Source organism: Macaca nemestrina, chromosome 3 (assembly GCF_043159975.1).
Source record: "Macaca nemestrina isolate mMacNem1 chromosome 3, mMacNem.hap1, whole genome shotgun sequence".
NCBI classification, from domain to species: domain Eukaryota; kingdom Metazoa; phylum Chordata; class Mammalia; order Primates; family Cercopithecidae; genus Macaca; species Macaca nemestrina.
In genome coordinates, this window is record NC_092127.1 from 142413493 (window position 1) to 142433599 (window position 20107).

A 20107-nucleotide genomic window follows, 5' to 3' on the forward strand; every position below is an offset into this window, starting at 1 on the left:
TAGTTGAGAATAAGGCATAAGAGGTAGATTAACCAAGAAGATGTTGGCAATGTTAGTAAAAAAGGAGTAGAGGGCATGGTTTCAGATTTTGGCTGGAAAAGTTTGCTTCTTTCTAACACTCTCTGAATTCCTTTCTGTAGAAACTCTGGGATAGACGTGGGAGTGAAAGTCAGGAGAGGTGCACTTACCGGGACTGTAGTTTACATCGACTCAAAAATGAAAGAAGAGGTAAAAGAGAACCAATCCCAGAGTTTAAAGCTGTTTCCTAGATAGCCTTCACACTTCACCCACCGTGAAACATCCACCAATGATTATCATCCACCATGCAGATTTCTGTAGCCTCGTCTGACACTTCAGCTATCAAGTACAAGCAGATGAAAAACACATATTTCTATAAAATTTTATTCTATTGTAAAACTAAAAACAAGGTCATGCAGGAAAAGAATATCAGAATGATTTTTTTCTTTGCAACTTTATTTAACATAATTTTCTCAGTGAAAGACAATTATCTTTAAAATATTTGGCTTTGTGCAGGGCTGGGACTAGGGTGAGTGAGGCACTGGCTTTTCAAGCAAAATTTAAGGGAGTGCAAAAAACTCAGTAATAAACATAAAAAATACTTTATGCAACATTTTCAGAATCAATTGGTGTGAAAAATCTATGATAAACAAAATATCAAAATGTCAAGTATCAGTATACTACACTGATAGTAATACTCTCAGTACTGCCTACAGTATTGCTGTCAGTGCTGTATCAGTTGTATCAGTATCAGTGATGCTGATAGTATTACTACAAAGACAGGATCACTATTACTGATTTTTACTTTTGCCTCAGGCTCCCATATGGCTTGGCATGTCAGTGGTTTGTTGACTGAAATTTATATATATATATATGTATATATATAATTTTTTATTTATAAATATATGTTTTTTAACATATATTTTAAAAATTATTTTTCAACCTGTATTTTTTTATGTGAAGAATTGAGATTCTAGGGTTTAGATCTGAGAAGTAACAAGAAAAGCATTTAAAACACTTTCAAGGTTCAAGGTTGTTTATAACATGGTTTGTCATTTTCCATGGCAGCAGTTGAAAGTCAAATGCCAGAAGATTGCAGGTAGGAGGCAGGACTAGCTTACAGCTGTCACTCAGATGGATGGAACAGCATGTGGAGACTCATGTTATCAATTTTTGCTACAAGAACTATTGCAGGAACATACCAGGAAAGCCAAGAGAATCCACAGATCCTTTGAAGGAACTGTATCACCCCTGCAGACTCCCTGAGATGCCAAAAACTGTGAATCTGCTTGCTTTCTCAACTGGGAGGCTCATGGTCTTGGGTAAGTTCTCTTCCCTGGTGACTGGCTGCCTGGAAATAGAGTTGGTGCTGTTGGGCGGGGGCAAGGTGGGAGTGAGATTGGCCTTTAGGACTGTGGGATGCATGGGAGCAGGGTGAAGCCTATAACTTCTGGCTTTCCCCCACTTCCTCGGTGACTTGTATGACTCAGTAGAGGCAGTCACAATCCCCCTGGGAATATAACTCCATTGGGCTAGGAACCACATCCCCATCCCCAATAGCAGCCTCAGCAAACCTCACCCAAGGAGAGGCTGAGGTCAGACACACCTATCCCTGCCCCAACCTGGTAGTCTTTCTCTATCCCCTCTTGTAGCTAAAGACAAAAGTCATAATCTCTTGGGGGCTCTATGGCCCTGCCCACCACCTGAGAAACCTGAACACTTAACCAGGTGTCCCTAGGGCAAGTTTGCATCCTCCCTATGTAGGACCACAGCTGATGCACTCTTGAAAACACTACCTCCTGGCTGGAGGCCAACCAACACAAAACCAGCTCACTAAACAAAAACACAACCAAGGACCCTCAGAGTTCACTTCACTCTCCTGCTACTTCCACTGGAGCAGGTGCTGTGTATTTATGGTTGCAAGGCCCAAAGATGGATCATATCACATGACTCTTTGCAGACACTCCCCAGTACCAGCCCAGAGCCTCGTAGCTCTGCTGATTGGCTAGACCCAGAAGATAAAAAACAATCACTACAGTTTGGCTCTCAGGAAGCCCCATTCCTAGCAGAAGAGGGAGACCACTACACCAAGGGAGTACCCCATGGGACAAAATAATCTGAACAGCAGCCCTTGAATCCCAGATCTTCCCTCTGACATAGTCTACCCAAATGAGAAGGAACTAGAAAAACAATTCTGGTAATAAGACAAAACAAGGCTCTTTAACATCCCCAGAAGATCATATCAGCTCATCAGCAATGGATCCAAACCAAGACTAAATCTCTGAATGGCCGGAAAGAAATTCAGAAGGTCAATTATTAAGGCAATCAAGGAGGCAGCAGAGACAGGCGAAGTCCAACTTAAAGAAATAAAAAATATACAAGATATGAAAGGTAAATTATTCAGTAAAATGGATAGCATAAATAAAAAACAATCACAGCTTCTGAAAATCAAGGACACACTTAGAGAAATGAAAAACACACTGGAAAGTCTCAGCAATAAAACTGAACAAGCAGAAGAAGAACTTCAGAGCTCAAAGACAAGGCTTTTGAATTAACTGAATCCATCAAAGACAAAGAAAAAAGATTAAAAAAAATGAACAAAGCCTCCAAGAAGTTTGTGACTATGGTAGAAATCCAAACAAAACAATTATTGGTGTTCCTGAGGAAGAAGAAAAATCTAAAAGTTTAGAAAACATCTTTGAGGGAATAATCGACAAAAAATTCCCTGGTTTTACTAGATATCTAGACATGCAAGTACAAGAAGCTCAACTAACACCTAGAAAATTCATCACAAAAAGATCATTGCCTAAGTACATAGTCATCATGTTATCTAAAGTCAAGGCAAAGAAAAGAACCTTAAGAGCCATGAAACAAAAACATCAGGTAACCTATAGAGGAAAACTTTTCAGATTAACAGCAGATTTCTCAGCAGAAACTCTACAAGCCAGAAGGGATTGGGGTCCTATTTTTAGCCTCCTTAAACAAAACATTATCAGCCAAAAATTTTGTATACAGTGAAACTAAGTTTCATAAGTGAAGGGAAGATATAGTCTTTTCCAGACAAACAAATGCTGAGAATTCACTAGTACCAACCCAGCACTACAAGAACTGCAAAAAGGAGCTCTAAATCTTGAAATCAATTCTCAAAATACACCAAAATAGAACCTCCTCAAAGCACAAATCTCATAGGACCTATATAACAACACAAAGAAAAAAAAAGAAAAACAAAAAAACAACGTATTCAGGCAACAACTAGTAACTAGTACAATGAAAAGAATAGTACCTTACATCTCAATACTAACATTGAATGTAAATGGCCTAACCGTGCCACTGAAAAGATACAGAATGGCAGAATAGATAAGAATTCACCAACCAAGTTTCTGCAGTCTTCACCTAACACATAAGGACTTAACATAAACTTAAGGTAAAGGGGTGGAAAAAAAAAACATTCCGTGCAAATGGACACCAAAAGTGAGCAGGAGTAGCTATTCTTACATCAAATGAAACAAACTTTAAAGCAACAGCAGTTAAGAAAGACAAAGAAGGACACTATATAATGATAAAAGGACTAGTTCAACATGAAACTATCACATTCTTAAATATATATGCACCTAACACTGGAAGTCCCAAATTTATAAAACAATTACTACTAGACCTAAAAAATGAGATAAACGACAGCACAGTAATATTGGGGGACTTCAATATTCCACTGACAGCACTCTAGACAGGTCATCAAGACAGAAAGTCAACGAAGAAACAATTGACTTAAACTATATACTGCAACAAATGGACTTAATGGGTATTTACGGAACATTCTACCCAACAACTGAAGACAAACATTCTATTCCTCAGCACAAGGAACATTCTCCAAGATAGACTATATGATAGGCCACAAAACAAATCTCAGTAAATTTAAGAAAATCAAAATTATAGCATGTACTCTCTCAGACCATAGTGGAATAAAATTGGAGATCAACTCCAAAAGGAACCCTCAAAACCATGCAAATATATAGAAATTAAATAACCTGCTCTTGAATGATCATTGAGCCAACAATGAAATCAAGATGAAAATTTAAAAATTCTTTGAACTGAACCATAATAGTGACACAACCTATCAAAACCTCTGGGATATGGCAAAAGTGGTGCTAAGAGGAATGTTCATAGCATTAAATGCCTGCATCAAAAGATGAAAGAGCAGAAATAGACAATTTAAGGTTACACCTCATGGAACTGGAGAAGCAAGCACAATCCAAAACCAAACCCAGCAGAAGAAAAGAAACAACAAAGATAAGAGCAAAACTAAATGAAATTGAAACAAACAAACAAAAAACAATACAAAAGATAAATGAAACAAAAAGCTGTTTCTTTGAAAATATAAATAAAATTGATAAGCCTTTAGTGAGATAAACCAAGAAGAGAGAAGATCCAAATAAGCTCAATTAGAAATGGAAGAGAAGATATTACAACTGATATCACAGAAATGCAAAAGATTATTCAAAGCTACTATGAACATCTTTAGTTGCATAAACTAGGAAACCTAGAGGAGATGAATGAATTCCTGGAAATATATAACCCTTGTAGGTTAAACCAGGAAGATATAGAATCCCTGAAAAGGCCAATAACAAGCAGCGAGATTGAAATGGATATTAAAAAATTACCAAGAAATACAAAAGTCCAGGACCAGGAGGATTCACAGCTGAATTCTATCAGACATTCAAAGAATTACTACCAATCCTATTGATACTATTCCAATAGCCAGAAAAAGAGAGAATGTTCCCTAAATCATTCTATGAAGCCATTATTACTCCAATACCCCAAACCAGGGAAAGACATAACAACAAAAAAAGAAAAATACAGACCAATATCCCTGATGAACATAGATGCAAAAATCTTCACCAAAATACTAGCAAATCAAATCCAACAGCATATCAAAAAGATAATCCACCATAATCAAGTGGGTTTCATACTAGGGATACAGGGATGGTTTAACATACACAAGTCAATAAATGTGATACACCACATAAACAATTTTTTAAAATCACATGACCATCTCAATAGATGCAGAAAAAGCATTTGACAAAATCCAGCATCCTTTATGATTAAAATCCTCTATACAATCAGCATAGAAGGGACATAATTTTAGGTAATAAAAGCCATCTATGACAAACCCGCAGCCAACATTATACTGAACAGGGAAAAATTGAAATGATTACCTCTGAGAAAGGGAACAAGATAAGGGTGTCCATTTTCACTACTTCTATTCAATATAGTACTGGAAGTCTTAGCCAGAGCAATTACACAAGAGAAAGAAAAAGGATCAAAATTGGTAAAGAGGAAGTCAACTGTTGCTGTTTGCTGATGATGTGAATGTATACCTAGAAAACCCTGAAGACCCATCCAAAAAGTTCCAAATCTGGTAAATGAATTCAGCAAAGTTTCAGGATACAAAATTAAATGTATGCAAATGAGTAGGTCTGCTATACACCAACAGCAGCCAAACTGAGAATCAAATCAAGAACTCAACCTCTTTCACAATAGTTCCCAAAAAAAAAGTACTTTGGAATATACCCAATCAAGGATGTGAAAGAACTCTACAATGAAACTACAAAACACTGCTGAAAGAAATCATAGGTGACACAAACAAATGGTAACTCATCAATATTGTGATAATGACCATACTGCCAAAGCAATCTAAAACTTCATTGCATGTCCATCAAAATACCACCATCATTCTTCACAGAACTAGAAAAAACAATCCTAAAGTTCATTTGGAATCACAAAAGAGCCTGCATAGCCAAAGCAAGAAGGACAAATCTGGAGGCATCACATTACCCAACTTCAAACTATATTATAAGACTATAGTCACCAAAACAGCATGGTACTGGTATAAAAATAGGCACATAGACCAATGGAACAGAATAGAGAACCCAGAAATAAAGCCAAATACTTAGAGCCAGCTGGTCTTCAACAAAACAAACAAAAAAATAAAGTGGGAAAAGGACACCCTATTCAACAAATGGTTCTGGGATAATTGGCAAGCCACATGTAGAAGAAAGAAACAGGATCCTCAACTCTCACCTTGTACAAAAATCAACTCAAGATGGATGAAAGACTTAAATCTAACACTTGAAACCATAAAGATTTGAGAAGATAATATCAGAAAAACACTTCTAGACTTCTAGACATTGGCTTACACAAAGACTTCATCACCAAGAACCCAAAAGCAAATGCAAAGATAAATAAATGGGACTTAATTAACTAAAAATCTCCTGCACAACAGAAGAAATAATCAGCAGAGTAAAAACAGTGGGGTGTTAAAAAGGATTCATTGGGATGTAGGAAGTAAAACCAGCTTTAAATAGATAACATAGTTGTTTATACGTTATCATTTCACCTAGTACAGAGGTTAGCAATTTTTTTTTCTGTAAAGGACCAGACAGTAAATATTTTAGGCTTTGCAACCCATATGGCATCTATCACAACAACTCAATTCTGCTTTTGTAGCACAAAAGCCGCCACAGACAATATGCCCATAAATGGCTGTGTTCCAGTAAAACTTTACAAAAACAGGTGGTAGGGCAGATTTGGCCCTGAGGCCATAGTTTGCCAATTCCTGACCTAGTACAACATAGTATGGATTCAGAAAATTAGGATGTCTTTTCAGGTTAAAGATCATTAGACTCGAAACTCCATAAGAATAGGAACGATTCATGGAGTTCCTGGAATTTGTGTTTATCACTGGGTCTCCAGGGAAGAGCTTCACCGGAGCTCTCCACTTCTTTAGGAAATGTTAGCTTCTGAACTGAGCAGTGCCTGGAACTTTTAGTAAAACTCAATAACTAAATGAAAAATGAAATATTTAGACATCTCACTTTAAAGTTGTGTTATAATCATAACACTGTACCTTATGCCCTGCTCTTTCCACATCTGTTTTTACACAATAGATAAAATTTTTGGAGAGTCTCACCTCTTTTCTCTCAGCATAAGGTCAGTGACAGAGAAAGAGGGAGTGCTACAACTGTTAAAGAAGGAAATATACACACAACCTAGATATGGGGTTCTTTAGGCCCAAGCCCACAGATAAACACTGAGGACCATGTGAGTAAATATCATACATCATTGTAATTTATTAGAAACAAAGGAATGAGGAACCACTTCGGCAGTAGTGTCTTAACATAGCTGTATTACAGGGGTGATACCACATGTGTACCTTGTGAAATTTGTACATAAGCACGGTGCTTAATATGTAACTTTAAGAAAAATGTGACCTAAGTCATTAAAAATATCTTCTTTTCCTGAACATCCTCTGCCTTTTCATTCCTTGCATTTTTTAATGAATTATTTCTTTTCAGGTGTGATTTTTCTGAAGTTATTAAACATGCCCAGGAGATATTTTATATAAAAATCTGGACCAAATCCAAAGGCTAGTGTTGTCACTGAATAGAGAGTGCATTCATTGACAGTTTTGCCTTCAGTCAATCCATTAATTTGTAAGAGAAGGCACAAGACTTTCTAAAACTGTTGCTTATGAGAGGCTTTTTTTTTTTTTTTTTTTTTTGTCTGAGATGGAGTCTTGCTCTGTCGTCCAGACTGGAGTGCAGTGGCAGCCATCTCGGCTCACTGCAAGCTCCACCTCCCATGTTCACACCATTCTCCTGCCTCAGTGACAACAGGCACCTGCCAACACACCCGGCTAATTTTTTTGTATTTTTTTAGTAGAGACGGTGTTTCACTGTGTTAGCCAGGATGGAAAGGCTTTTAAAAGAATAAAAATATGTAGAAAACATATATTTGCGGGAAAGTAGAGTTTAATGTAGAGATTTTATTTTTTATTTTTTTGCTTTTTATTTGTTTTATTTTTCTAAGGATGTTTTTAAATAGCTGTATCCCTACACAAATACATTTTAATTTCAGAATACAGAAAATACACACTTAAAAGTCTGTGATCTTCATGTACATGTACATTTATTGCTGCACTATTTACAATAGCAAAGACTTGGAACCAACCCAAATGTACATCAATGAGAGACTGGATTAAGAAAATGTGGCACATATACACCATGGAATACTATGCAGTCATAAAAAAGAATGAGTTCATGTCCTTTGTAGGGACATGGATAAAGCTGGAAACCATCATTCTGGGCAAATTATCGCAAGGACAGAAAACCAAATACCGCATGTTCTCACTCATAGGAGGGAATTGAACAATGAGAACACTTGGACATAGGGTGGGGAACATCACACACCAGGGCCTGTCATGGGGTGGGAGTAGCAGGGAGGGATAGCATTAGGAGATATACCTAATGTAAATGACGAGTTAACAGGTGCAGCAAACCAACATGGCACATGTGTACATATGAAACAAATCTGCACATTGTGCACATGTACCCTGGAACTTGAAGAATACATATATATACACAAAAGAGGTTTTTGAGGAGCCAGCTTTCAGGAAGCTACTTGGGAGACTAAAGCAGGAGGATAACTTGAGCCCAGCAGTTTGAAGCTGTAGTGTGCCATAACTGTAACTATGAATAGACATTGCAGTCCAGCCTGAACAACATAGTGAGACCCCCACCTCTTTTAAAAAATCATTTTTTTAAAGGTTTTCAGGAATAGATTCTCTCTCTTGCCCTTCCATTTTCTGCCATGGGATGATGTAGCAAGAAGGCCCTTACCAGATGCTGTCCCCTTGATCTTGGACTTCCCATGCTCCAGAACTGTGAGAAATAAATTTCTGTTCATTATCAATAAAAAAAAAAGCTTGTGATCTTAAGAAAATGATAAACTCTTTGTATGAAAAATAAGATAAATGTTAACTGAGCAAAATTTAGGATGGGTTCTATATTAACCTAGACCAATAACATTATGATATATATATATATAATTTTTCAATTCTATTTATTTTCATATCAAAGATTAATACATGCTTATTATGCCAAAGTCTGTGTTTGAACTTGGGAAAACCACAAGCATGCATTTGAAAGTACCCCAACACTGAAATACCTTGCTACATCATCCAGGAAATCAATTGCTCACAAATAATATAGGGAAGTAAATAAGCAAAAATGGGTAAGATGAGAAAGAGGCAGATTTGCTTACAGAAAATATGGGCCTAGTGTAAAGGAGCCAAGCCTTAAAATTATAGGTTGGAATGTTGCTATTACAGAGAGGAAGCTCTCCATTCAAATCCCTTTCCAATATGGTTAATGGTAAAGAGCCCCACTGGGGCATTAGTCAAAAAAGCAGGGTGATTGGAGCGACTACTCGTAAGTGTTAACAATGGAGAATATACACAAAATTACTAATAGCCAGATTGGAAACAGAATTCAAATGGGATCACTCATTTTTCTCATTTTTCCTTTCCCTGCTCTTTGTTTTTTCAATTTGCATTGTCAAAAAATAAAATGCAGTATGTTATCTATAGGTGGCAACATTTAGACTGTTCATTTTCTGAATTACATTTGGAAACAGATCTACCACCATCCTAATGGTGACTGCAGAATATGGAAATGAAAGAAAGGGCAGGGCTGGAGTTCTCAATAAAGTTTTCAAACAAAATATGAACACACTAGCAAACACCTAGAGTTCACTCATACCTTAAAATTGTTCCTAGCATTTTGTTACCAGAGTTAGTTTTATTTGAATCTGTAAAAGGCTTGCACATTTTCCCAGCCGCTAGGTCGAGGTTGGGCCATCCATGATCTTAAAGATGCTCCAAGAAACAGTCCATATTCTCAAATGTGTATGTCCAGAAAGAAAGGATCTGGTTTGTCATTTTTGCTCTGATTCCAAGTGTTACATAATTAAGACAGCCTGGGCTTCTAACACACTCAAAAGCTGCGTGAGTCATAAGGTTCAGTGTCATCCTTTTGATTCAAGCTAATTCCAAAACTATGTTATGCATGGATCAGTGACCAGGTAGGTGCAAAGGAAGGAGATTGTGACAATTGACTGGAAATGGCTCTGTTAACCTGAGACCAGAAAGAGGATTTTATTAGTATAAGAAAAGAAAAGCCAAAGATATATAGGAGCTATACATTGGAGAATTCAGAACAGGTTGTACTCTAGTTTGTAGGGTTCTGAATGGTAATTGTGCATTTGTATATGGTTTTCAGCGATAATGTAATACAATGGCCCCCACCTATCTGTGGTTTCACTTCTTGCTATTTTCGTTACCCGTGGTCTACTGCAGTCTGAAAATATTAAGAGGAAAATTCCAGAAATAAACAATTCATAAGTTTCTAAATGTATGTTTTCTGAGGAATGTGATGAAATCTCCAATGCCAACCCACTCTATCCTATACAGAATGTGGATCATCCTTTCATCCAGCATATCCACGCTGTAAATGTACCTACCCATTAGTCACTTCTCCTCTGGATTATCAGGCTGTGGTGGTATTGCAGTGCTTGGGTTCAATACTATTGCTGGTTTCAGGCATCCACTGTGGGTCATGGAACGTAAGCCCTGGGGATAAGGGAGGACTACTGTATAATACGGATTGTGGGGGTCGTACTGAAGAAAACTGATTTCTCTTTTCTTTTCAGCTATCGTTAATTTACCTATCCTTTTCCTGAAATGCCAGTTTGGGGTATTTTGTGAAAGCAGAAGACTAGAAAGATAATAAAAACCAAATGAGTGCTTGGCACATTTCTCACACTGTAATGAAACCAGAGTAATTGAGAGAGTCAGCAAATCACAGTTATCAATCAAATGGTGAATCTGGTGGGTACAGATGCCAAGTCTGATTTGTTGTTGTGGTCCAGAGAACCTGTTTTGTTTTTGTTATTTATTATTTTTGTTTGGTGTTTGCATTATTCTGAAAAACAGAAAAACACACACGTTGTCCCACCAGGTGAGACTTACATTTCAACTTAAGAGTGTGGATCCAAAGTGATATTGTAGGCTCAATTTTTAAAAGGAATCTGCCTAACAAATATCTGGACTTAAAAGTGTAAAGGAAGCAGAGGAGGTGATTGCAAATATAAACAAAAAGAAAAAAGCCACTTAGTGCATCAGTTAATCTGGATATATTGAAAACTCACTTCCAATTCAACTCTAAAATTAATCCTCTTTTATAATATAAGGGGAAAAAATCAAATTTGGTCAGATGCAATACATTTTATGCAGTGATTTCAGAAATAATGAATTTCCAAAAAGAAAAAGTAAAAAAGAGAAGAAAAGGTTAAATCCCAGAACTTTGGAGTTAAAAAAAAAAAAAAACTGTTGTCCCTCTTACATTTTCATTTACCTCCTTTATTTGACCTTACTCCTGTCCAGAAAACACAAATAAATTGTCTTTCTTTCTTCCTTTTTTCTAATTAAAAGGTTGTTTTATATATTCAGGCTGGATTCAGAACAAAAGTAATTCTCACCCTAGTATTGAATTTTTAAAATGTGAACCTCAAAAGTTTTGAGATTTTTGGTTCCAAACATTTTACTAAATGTTAACATTGACAAATGAGTCATCCAAGTCTTAGTTCTTATCATTTAGTTTCTGATGAAACAAAGTAACTGGCTTTAACCACAACTTAAGGGAAAGAACAGTTGCTTCTCTCCTACTGATAAAAATTTCAGCACTATAGGCAAGTTCCCTTGATGCTAATATAGATATGGTGGGCCCAACAGACAGGTGGAGTTGGCAAATAAATGTTCATTTCTTCCTTTTATGACTCAATGTTATCATGAGGGAAATTGAGAACATTTCCACAACACAGCTGTGTGGGATTCTCCAGCTCGTCTATCAAGATAACACAGTCTTTTACTCCCCTGCAGTTTGGCAACCAGTGGAGAGCTGAGTGGGAGATGGAAGATTACTCTGGAGTTCTTAGCTCCACTGGAAGTGAAAGTCGTGTTTCAGAGTTTGTTACTTCTGTTGATCAATTCAAAGTCTCTGGAGTTATTTGCAAGTTACGCTAGCTAACAGAATCATATAATCAGGACTGAATACAATTTTATAGGTCATTTAATCAGTACTTGTACCTCCTGTCTAGCTCACTGACAAGTCCTCTTCCAGCATGTGACTGTATACCTCTGGTGAAAGAAAACCTAACACTTTCCACAGATACATTTCTATTTTTTAGAAGATTCTTCATTATATTTATTTTAAGCCTGCCAAAATACAATTTGTATTTACTATTTCTGAGTTTGCACTTTGAGGTCATTCATAGGAAACTGACTCCTTTTTATACAAGTACACCCTTAAATTGAAAGAAATCGTCATGTTCATTAGGCGGTTGTTCCTGTAACAGAGTCTCAAGTCTTTTCTCTTTTGGATGGGATGACTCAGCTCAATACTCAAAGCGTAATTAGATCATTAAGCCGTAAAATGGGCCTGTTACTTTGCTGACTCAATGATTGGACTTTGTCAACTAGAGTTAAGTTCTTCCTATGATCTCAGCCCAACTACAGAAAGAGAAATGGAAGACATTACTGGCGATTTGTAGGAAGCAACACAGTTAGTGCAGACACATAGTAATAATTTATACTTTGAATTTCTTCAAATTTTGGAGGAAAAAATTACATAAATAAAAATCAAATTTGGTCAGATGCAATGGCTCATGTCTGTAGCCCCAGCACCTTGGGAGGCCAAGGCAGGAGGATTGCTCGAGGGCAGGACTTTGAGACCAGCCTGGGCAGCATAGCAAGACCTCATCTCTACAAAAAACTTAAAAAAAATTATCTGGGTGTAGTGGCACAGATCAACAGCATTGATCTGTTGTCCTAGCTACTCAGGAGGTTGAGGCAGGAGACTGCTTGATCCCAAGAGGTGAGGCCATAGTGAGCTACAGTTGTGCCACTGTACTCCAGGCAGGGTAACAGCGCGAGACCCTGTCTCTAAAAACAACAACGACAACAAACAAGAAGTCAAATTTGTCATCTTCCCCCATTAGTCAATGACCTTTGCACACACTTCCAGACTCAAAATTTTATAAGTATCCTCTAATCTTCATCTTTGCTATCCAATGATTTGTCTAGTTTCACTTCATTTCTGCTACTACCATTCTTGTCCCTGGGGTCTTATGACTAAACTAAAGGCTTAAACTCTTACAGTTTGTTTGATGTGGCTTTAGTGACATCTAGCTCAACCATGCACTTATCTTGATTCCTAAGTCTTTTAAATTCTCAAATGCAGTTAAATTGAGTGAGAGCATGAGGGAATGGAAGATTATAACAAATTGATAAGCTCATGCCAAGTCAGAAGAGGACTCTATTTTCAAAAATTCTTGCACAGGAGAATACAAGTTCAGCATTGTCGGGGTCAAAGTTTTTGAGAGAATCACAAATTCCTATTTTTAAATAAACTCCTTTGAGGTTTTTAAAGGTTGGTGTTTTGTTCTTTAAGGGAGTTCTTTTTGCCGATTGCATCTTCTGGCTAACTCTAGCCTATGGATCATCAACTTGGGACCATTGTTCAATACTCAAATGTTCTCAGTTGTCTCAATAATTCTTATAATGACCTGAAAAGTATTAAAGAGAGTATTACTCAGACACTAAAACAGTTATAATACAATATGCAACAACTTTACAAATACTTATAATACAACATTTAATAAAAATAGGAAAATTATGTATCTTTTGTTAAAAATTGTATCCTTAGGACACTGATCTTGAAAAAATAAAGACAATAAAAAAATGAAAAATTTTATAAGTTTGGATGGAAAGACCATGGGTGATTAAAATATTTTCTTCCTTCTCCTATTCAGTGTTTTCCTAATTCTCTTCTATGAGACTACATGGCTTCCAAAAAGTACAAAATCCATAAATATATGTGAATTATTATATGTAAGTGAAAGGAAAATCAGAACAGAAGACTGTAGGAATTTCTTGGTGTGTTAACCTTCCCTTGCAGATGTCTGTACTCTTTAGTCTTCTTATGTTCTTTTTTAAAATGCAAACATGTGCTTAAATTACCTGTTTTTTTCAGAAGCAATTTTGGTGGAAAGACTGGAAATGTTGTAACATCAGGTTTAAGGGGATAAAAATGGAAAATGAAAGTACTATGTTTACTAGTAAGAGTGTGAAAGAGGGAAAAACATATACCAGATATAAGGTTGATCAAATTAATTTTCCTATGTTGGCTCTTTCTAGTGAGATTTGATTTACTCAAAACTAACATTTTTTGAGCACTTACTCAAGGTACTATTGCTATCTTCATATATTTTCTCCATATTAATAATAAAGAAAGTTAGATCTGGTGAGGTTAGCCTAACATCACAGAGCTCCTAAGTGCCAGAGCCAGGTTCCATCCCGGGTCACACTCCCTCCACATTAGACACGACTGCCTATTGCTTACAAGGCAAATAATCTCAAGTCAACATTTAAAAAACTCTGATTTATGTACCCTGATGCCCAACAAAGCAAAATTAGGATTTGGTGCTTTTCTAACATGTCTCTCTCTCATTAGATTTGCGGTCTATCACATGGACCTGCCATCATGATCCATAGTGCTTTCACTGGACATAATTATACTTTTGTGGAGGTTTTTTTTCTTTTATTTTCCCCTTCTCTTTGCACCCAGCCATACAATGACTATGACTGGCCATTTTGAGTGTCAGAGGTCACCATACCTTTCCCTTCTGTACCAAAGTCATTATTAGAAAACTCAAAAGACTCAAGGATTTGAAATTTCTTCCTTGAAGACAATATAAAGAGCAAAGAAGCCACAGCCCTGTTGCTGTAAATTCAATGTAGCATGACAGTGTGAAGGCTAGCTAACTCCACATATTAAAAATATTCTTTTACTTTTTATTCTTGATGACTTGACACCTGGAGCCCAGGAGCGACTGCCCTTCTCAGGGTTACTTAATAGGGATAGAAATGACACATCTCTAAGGGTGTCTTTTATATGCAAACTAACCCATCCAGAGCCCATATCCCAACTACCTCATCCATCAGATTTTCATACTCTAGGCCACTATTCTCCATCCTAGTCACCCCAGGGCCAGGTACCAGACAACTACAGACAGCCCCTATACCTTAGACCCTGCTGGGATTATTCCAACTAGGAAACCCTAAACCTTTTTACTCTGTCTCATTTATCCCTTCCCATGGAACAATGCTCTTGTCCATGTTTTCCCCTACACCTTCTGTTTCCTGACTGACTCTGGTGATGCCCTGTGGGCTCCCCCACAGCATGGCAAGGTATGTGCCCTCCTCTTGGTATGGCTGAGTATGACAAGCTGTCTTTTCAATGGCAGTCATCTCCTAATGTGTTGGTCCCACCATAGTTGAATAAAAACGAAATCTATATTTTCAAACACTCCAGAAAAGCCCGGTCTCATGACATGATTCACACTCCTGGAATGCTATGTTTGTTAATATGATTCTGTATGTGCTGAGCATTAAAAGAACACAGCAGAGTCAGCTGTGATTCCAACTGGGGCTTTTACAGCCTGGTTTGGACCATAGCTTTTAAATGGCTCCATCCATATTAAGAGAGGATTCTTCAGTGTATTGATAATGTATACAAAATCTTTTTGTTTGTCATACAGATGATTAAAAATATCAGTATGTCGTGTCAGTGTTTAAAACAAGGGATGGGGAAACAGCCTGATGTTTCATTACAGATCTGCCCCCAGACACTGTGTGAGCTCATGTACGCATTGACCCCTCACATAGTAAATGGGTACGTCTAAGCTCTATGCAAGAAGTTAAAAGTAAAACCAATAGAATGAAGAGTTGCAAGACTAAAACATAAATGTTTAAATGCATCTCTCTCTGAGAAAAGTTTTGAATGCCTAAAATGAATTCAGGCTGAATAGAAAATGCTCACAGCTACCACATAAAGCATTGTTTATTTTCTCTTGTAAAGACTTGTTCCCTCAGTATCTTTTCTTTGCCAATTTGTGACGTTCTCTGGGGCAATTTCCAATCACTGCTGCTGCCAGCCAGCTGATCACCATAGTAGTCAACACAATGACCCAGGAGAGCACCAAGACACCCCGCTGTCAACCGGTTTGCAGGATACAGCCTCAGCAACGTGAAGAGCTCCAAACACCCCTGCACTCTCTGGCTCAAACTTGGCAGTTTGGAGAGGCTGCCAGGACAACACCAGGAGGGGAGCCAGGGGAGCAGTGTGCCAGAGTCAGCAGGTGGCAATGGCCAACAGCAGCTCAGAGAGGCAGATCAGTCTTTCCAGTAGTGGAGACAGCCAACTGAGGTGGGAGCCAATGCGGCCCTTGTTATCCAATGTATAGGCATTGTTATAAATGACATCAGAGCCCCCTGTACATTTCTCATTGGGCTTGTTAGCCAGGTGGCAGTCTTACCAGTCATCATTGCTCCAAGCAGAGCGTATGTTATAACATTTAACTTACACTTGAGGCCAGAGAATTACATTTCTTGGAATAATATCTTGGAGATACAATAACAATGAGTTCTAGTATTTATATAATTCTGTTCTATAAAGCAGTTAATGTACCTGACAGGCAGCACTTTAAGTGAGATTTAGACTACTGCTCACAAATTGGTAAGGAAATGCTATCTAACCACTTAAAATATTTGAAACCTGATATGTAGATACAATGTTTTAGAATTCAGACCATGTAAAAATTGAGATAAAATTAAAATAAAAATCCAGGAGTTCTGAATGTCATTTTAATACACAATCCAACATATCAGTTGATGTAGTATACAAAAGTCTGAGTAATGTCAGTACATTTGTGTTCATGTTCTATTCCCCTGAAATGGCAAGACTGAAATACAGAATACTAGCCTCTTTTCTTAATTTCAATACAGAATAGGATTACATGTGCTTTAGGGAAGTGAAAATTATTCATTATAAAACTAAATCCTTTAAAGAGCAGAGATAATATAGAAAACAGATGTTATAAAATATACCTTTCAAGTTGGAATGTTTCAACAAGTTGTAATATGTTTCTGAAATGAGCAGGGCCTATCAATCAAGAAATAGTCTTGCTTGCCTATATCAAATTAAGCACTCTTCTAGAATTTGTATACTTGAGAAATACATTTAAAAAATTAAAACAGACTCTCTGTGTTTTTGAGGATATTACAATCTTGTTGACAGAGCAAAACCAACAAGAGGATTACCAGCCAACATTAAAGGAGATGCAGTTCCAGAATTTTCTTGCAATCAGCCCAGGAGGAAAGAAAAGATTATGGAGGCCAGGAGTAGTACAGGAAGACTGCATGGAGGAGGTGGGATAAATTGCTAGGACTTAGCATGGGTAAGATTGGACTCCAAAGACTTCATTATATAAAGCCCTAGACTAGGAGTCAGAGTTTCATCTGCCCCTATCTAATGGTGATTACTATGATAAGTTCAATCATTAGAATAAATCACAAGCCAGGAACTATATTAGAATACTGTTAACAAGACAGGTTGTGATCGTTTTGGGAAGTAAAGACTCCAGTAAATATGCTATAAATGCTGGTAAGTTCACTCAAATTAAATCTGGCTTGTTCTCTATGCCTGAGGACCACCATGTATGTCCAACAAAGCAAACTTACCCAAAGGAAGAAGCAGACCAGATCGTCTTAGTTAAAACTTCCTTCAATTTCCTATCTTTACAGACAATGCTTCTATGGCTTTTTAGAAAAGCAGAATCAACTAAAACTGTAGTGGGAAGCTTTTGTTACTCCCCTCAATCCCCAGGGAATGAATACTTGAAGTAGTTTAACTAGAATCCTAAGACTCAGGAAATAAAGATTGAAAATCGCTGGATAGGCTAACTTTCCAAAACCCTTTTGAGTCTATGATCTTGAAAATAAAGCTAAGAATACCAGGTGGTAATTTCAAGTTGAAGCTTAGGCTACAGATATATTGTCTCTAAAACAGTGTATGAAACAACTGATATGCAAAATTCTGGAACTGGTTATAGAACCACTCCTCTTCCTGCCACCATACTCAGGTCCTCTCCTCTTCCCAGCACTGCATTTGCCCCCACTCCACCTGTCCACCCCCCATATACATTGATTCATCTTTACTCAGGTCTGTATATGTGTTTTATAATTATGTTACCATATCCCTCCTTTCTTTCTTTTCTTTTGCTGTTAACAATTTCAATTTGCTAACACAGGATTGTTCACACTTGTGTTCCAAAGTTTTGAGAAAAGTAGACTCCAGCCATCCTGCCTCACATGAAGCAATGGACATTTCAACATGGCAGAGTCATTTCACACATCTCCTTGCCATTTCTAAGCAGCATCTAGCACAACTTGTTTAGAACTACCACTTCCTGGCTTTGGATTTGTTTCATGTTAGATTTGGGAGGAAAACACGTAAAACATTTTGAGCTGACTTCCTTTCTAATACCGTTCTCAGCTCATCTCACTTCATTCCGTTCTGAGACATCTGGGCAAACTCTAATGCATTACTCACAGCATCCTCCTGACATTTGCTGGGCCCATGATAACATTTCACATTGTTCTTCGTATTTGAAAATACTGCTGATGCTGTCAGGATGGTAAACAAGATGAGTCTAAACTGAGACAGTCACACATACTCATCTCTCTCTCTCTCGGGAGAGCTGCTGGAGGGTTGGAGGGTGATCTTGAATATTGAACAGAACCATATGAACAATTACTGTTGAAGGGATCTTGTGGGTACCTACTAGCTGAACAGGACTGAGGTCACAGTTCCTTTTGTATCACCAACTCCCCTCAAGAGATAGTTCAAAAAGGTGAATTGACAGAGGCTTCAAGCAAGCCAACTAAAATGGCTTATTTCAGTTCCTCAAGCAGCCCGAGCTTGTTTCAGCCATAGAACACTTATCCCAGCTGTTTCCTCCACCTGGGACTCTCATGCTTCCCATTGCCTCAGCAATGGCACCTTCTTATTCTTTAGCTCTCAGCTCTCAAATAAGTCTTCCTCAGAGAAGCCTTCCCGGATCACTCTGTCTAATGCAGCATGCTACTCCCACCCCAGTATTTTCTAATACATTTTCCTGTGTTGTTATTAATATCTTTACAACATTTATGAAAATCTGAAATTATCTGATAAATTTGTTATTTATTTGTTTATTGTTTTTTATTAGTTGCTCTGTATTAAATATGGGATTCTTGTGATCATTGATTTAATTAATGTACCCCTGGAATAGTGTTTGACAAATCTTATGTGCCCCCTAGAACTGTAGAATAAGTAAATAATATACTTTTTGCTTTCCAATACATTTTCTGGTTATGGTTTCAATTATTCTTCTCCTCACTCAGTCCTTCCCTTGCTTTTTTGTTTTCCATCCTGAAGTTGGAGAAGAGAACTTAGATGGTATAATATGCTAAAGTACAATTGTAGTTAGGAAACATTCTCTGAGAATCCATAAAAACATATTTTCATATAACACTTCTCTCATTTCTGCCCAGTTTGAAAGAATTACCCATTTGCTGGAGATTAATGTGTCAGCCTGTTACAGATTAATTACACAGGTGGTCCTTGTCTACATGGGAAGTAAGAAAGCAACAGTACAAATCAGCCTGAGAGAGAACAAACTAGAATCATCACCTGCTCTTTTTCTCTTTGAATTTGCAAATACAAGCCATATATAGTCTCATCATTACAGGAAAGCAAGAGACCTGTTAACTTTTATTATGAACAAATTATAGCTATGACCTATAATGTCTGAAATTTTTGCTTTGTAATCCTAAATTCCAAATTGCTTCAATGAACGGAAGAAAATCTTAGAAGCCCATATGGATGTCGAATTAGCAAGTGAAGACTTGGAAACACCACGTCTGAGCCCACTGAATCAGATAAATAGAGACGCAAGTTTGAAGTACTGGGATCTCAACTTATCTCATGTGTAGAAACACAAGAGTTCTATGTATATCATGGATTAACACAGGCAATCACAAGCTGAGAAAGGAAGAAATAGCATTGAGCAGTGGTACACTATCAAAATCAAAATAAAGTTAAAAGGAATAAAGTAAAATGAGCACCTATTGAAGTACATAGTATATCTACAAAATATCTCGACATAGCATAATCTGACCTTAATGCATCTTTTTTATGGGTAGATGATTTTACATTAGAATCTTACATAAGATGGAGGAATTGCTTCAACAGGGCAACACTTCTCTGAGGAGCCATTGTGTTTGGCCCATCTGCTAAAGAACTGTAGGGAATAACGT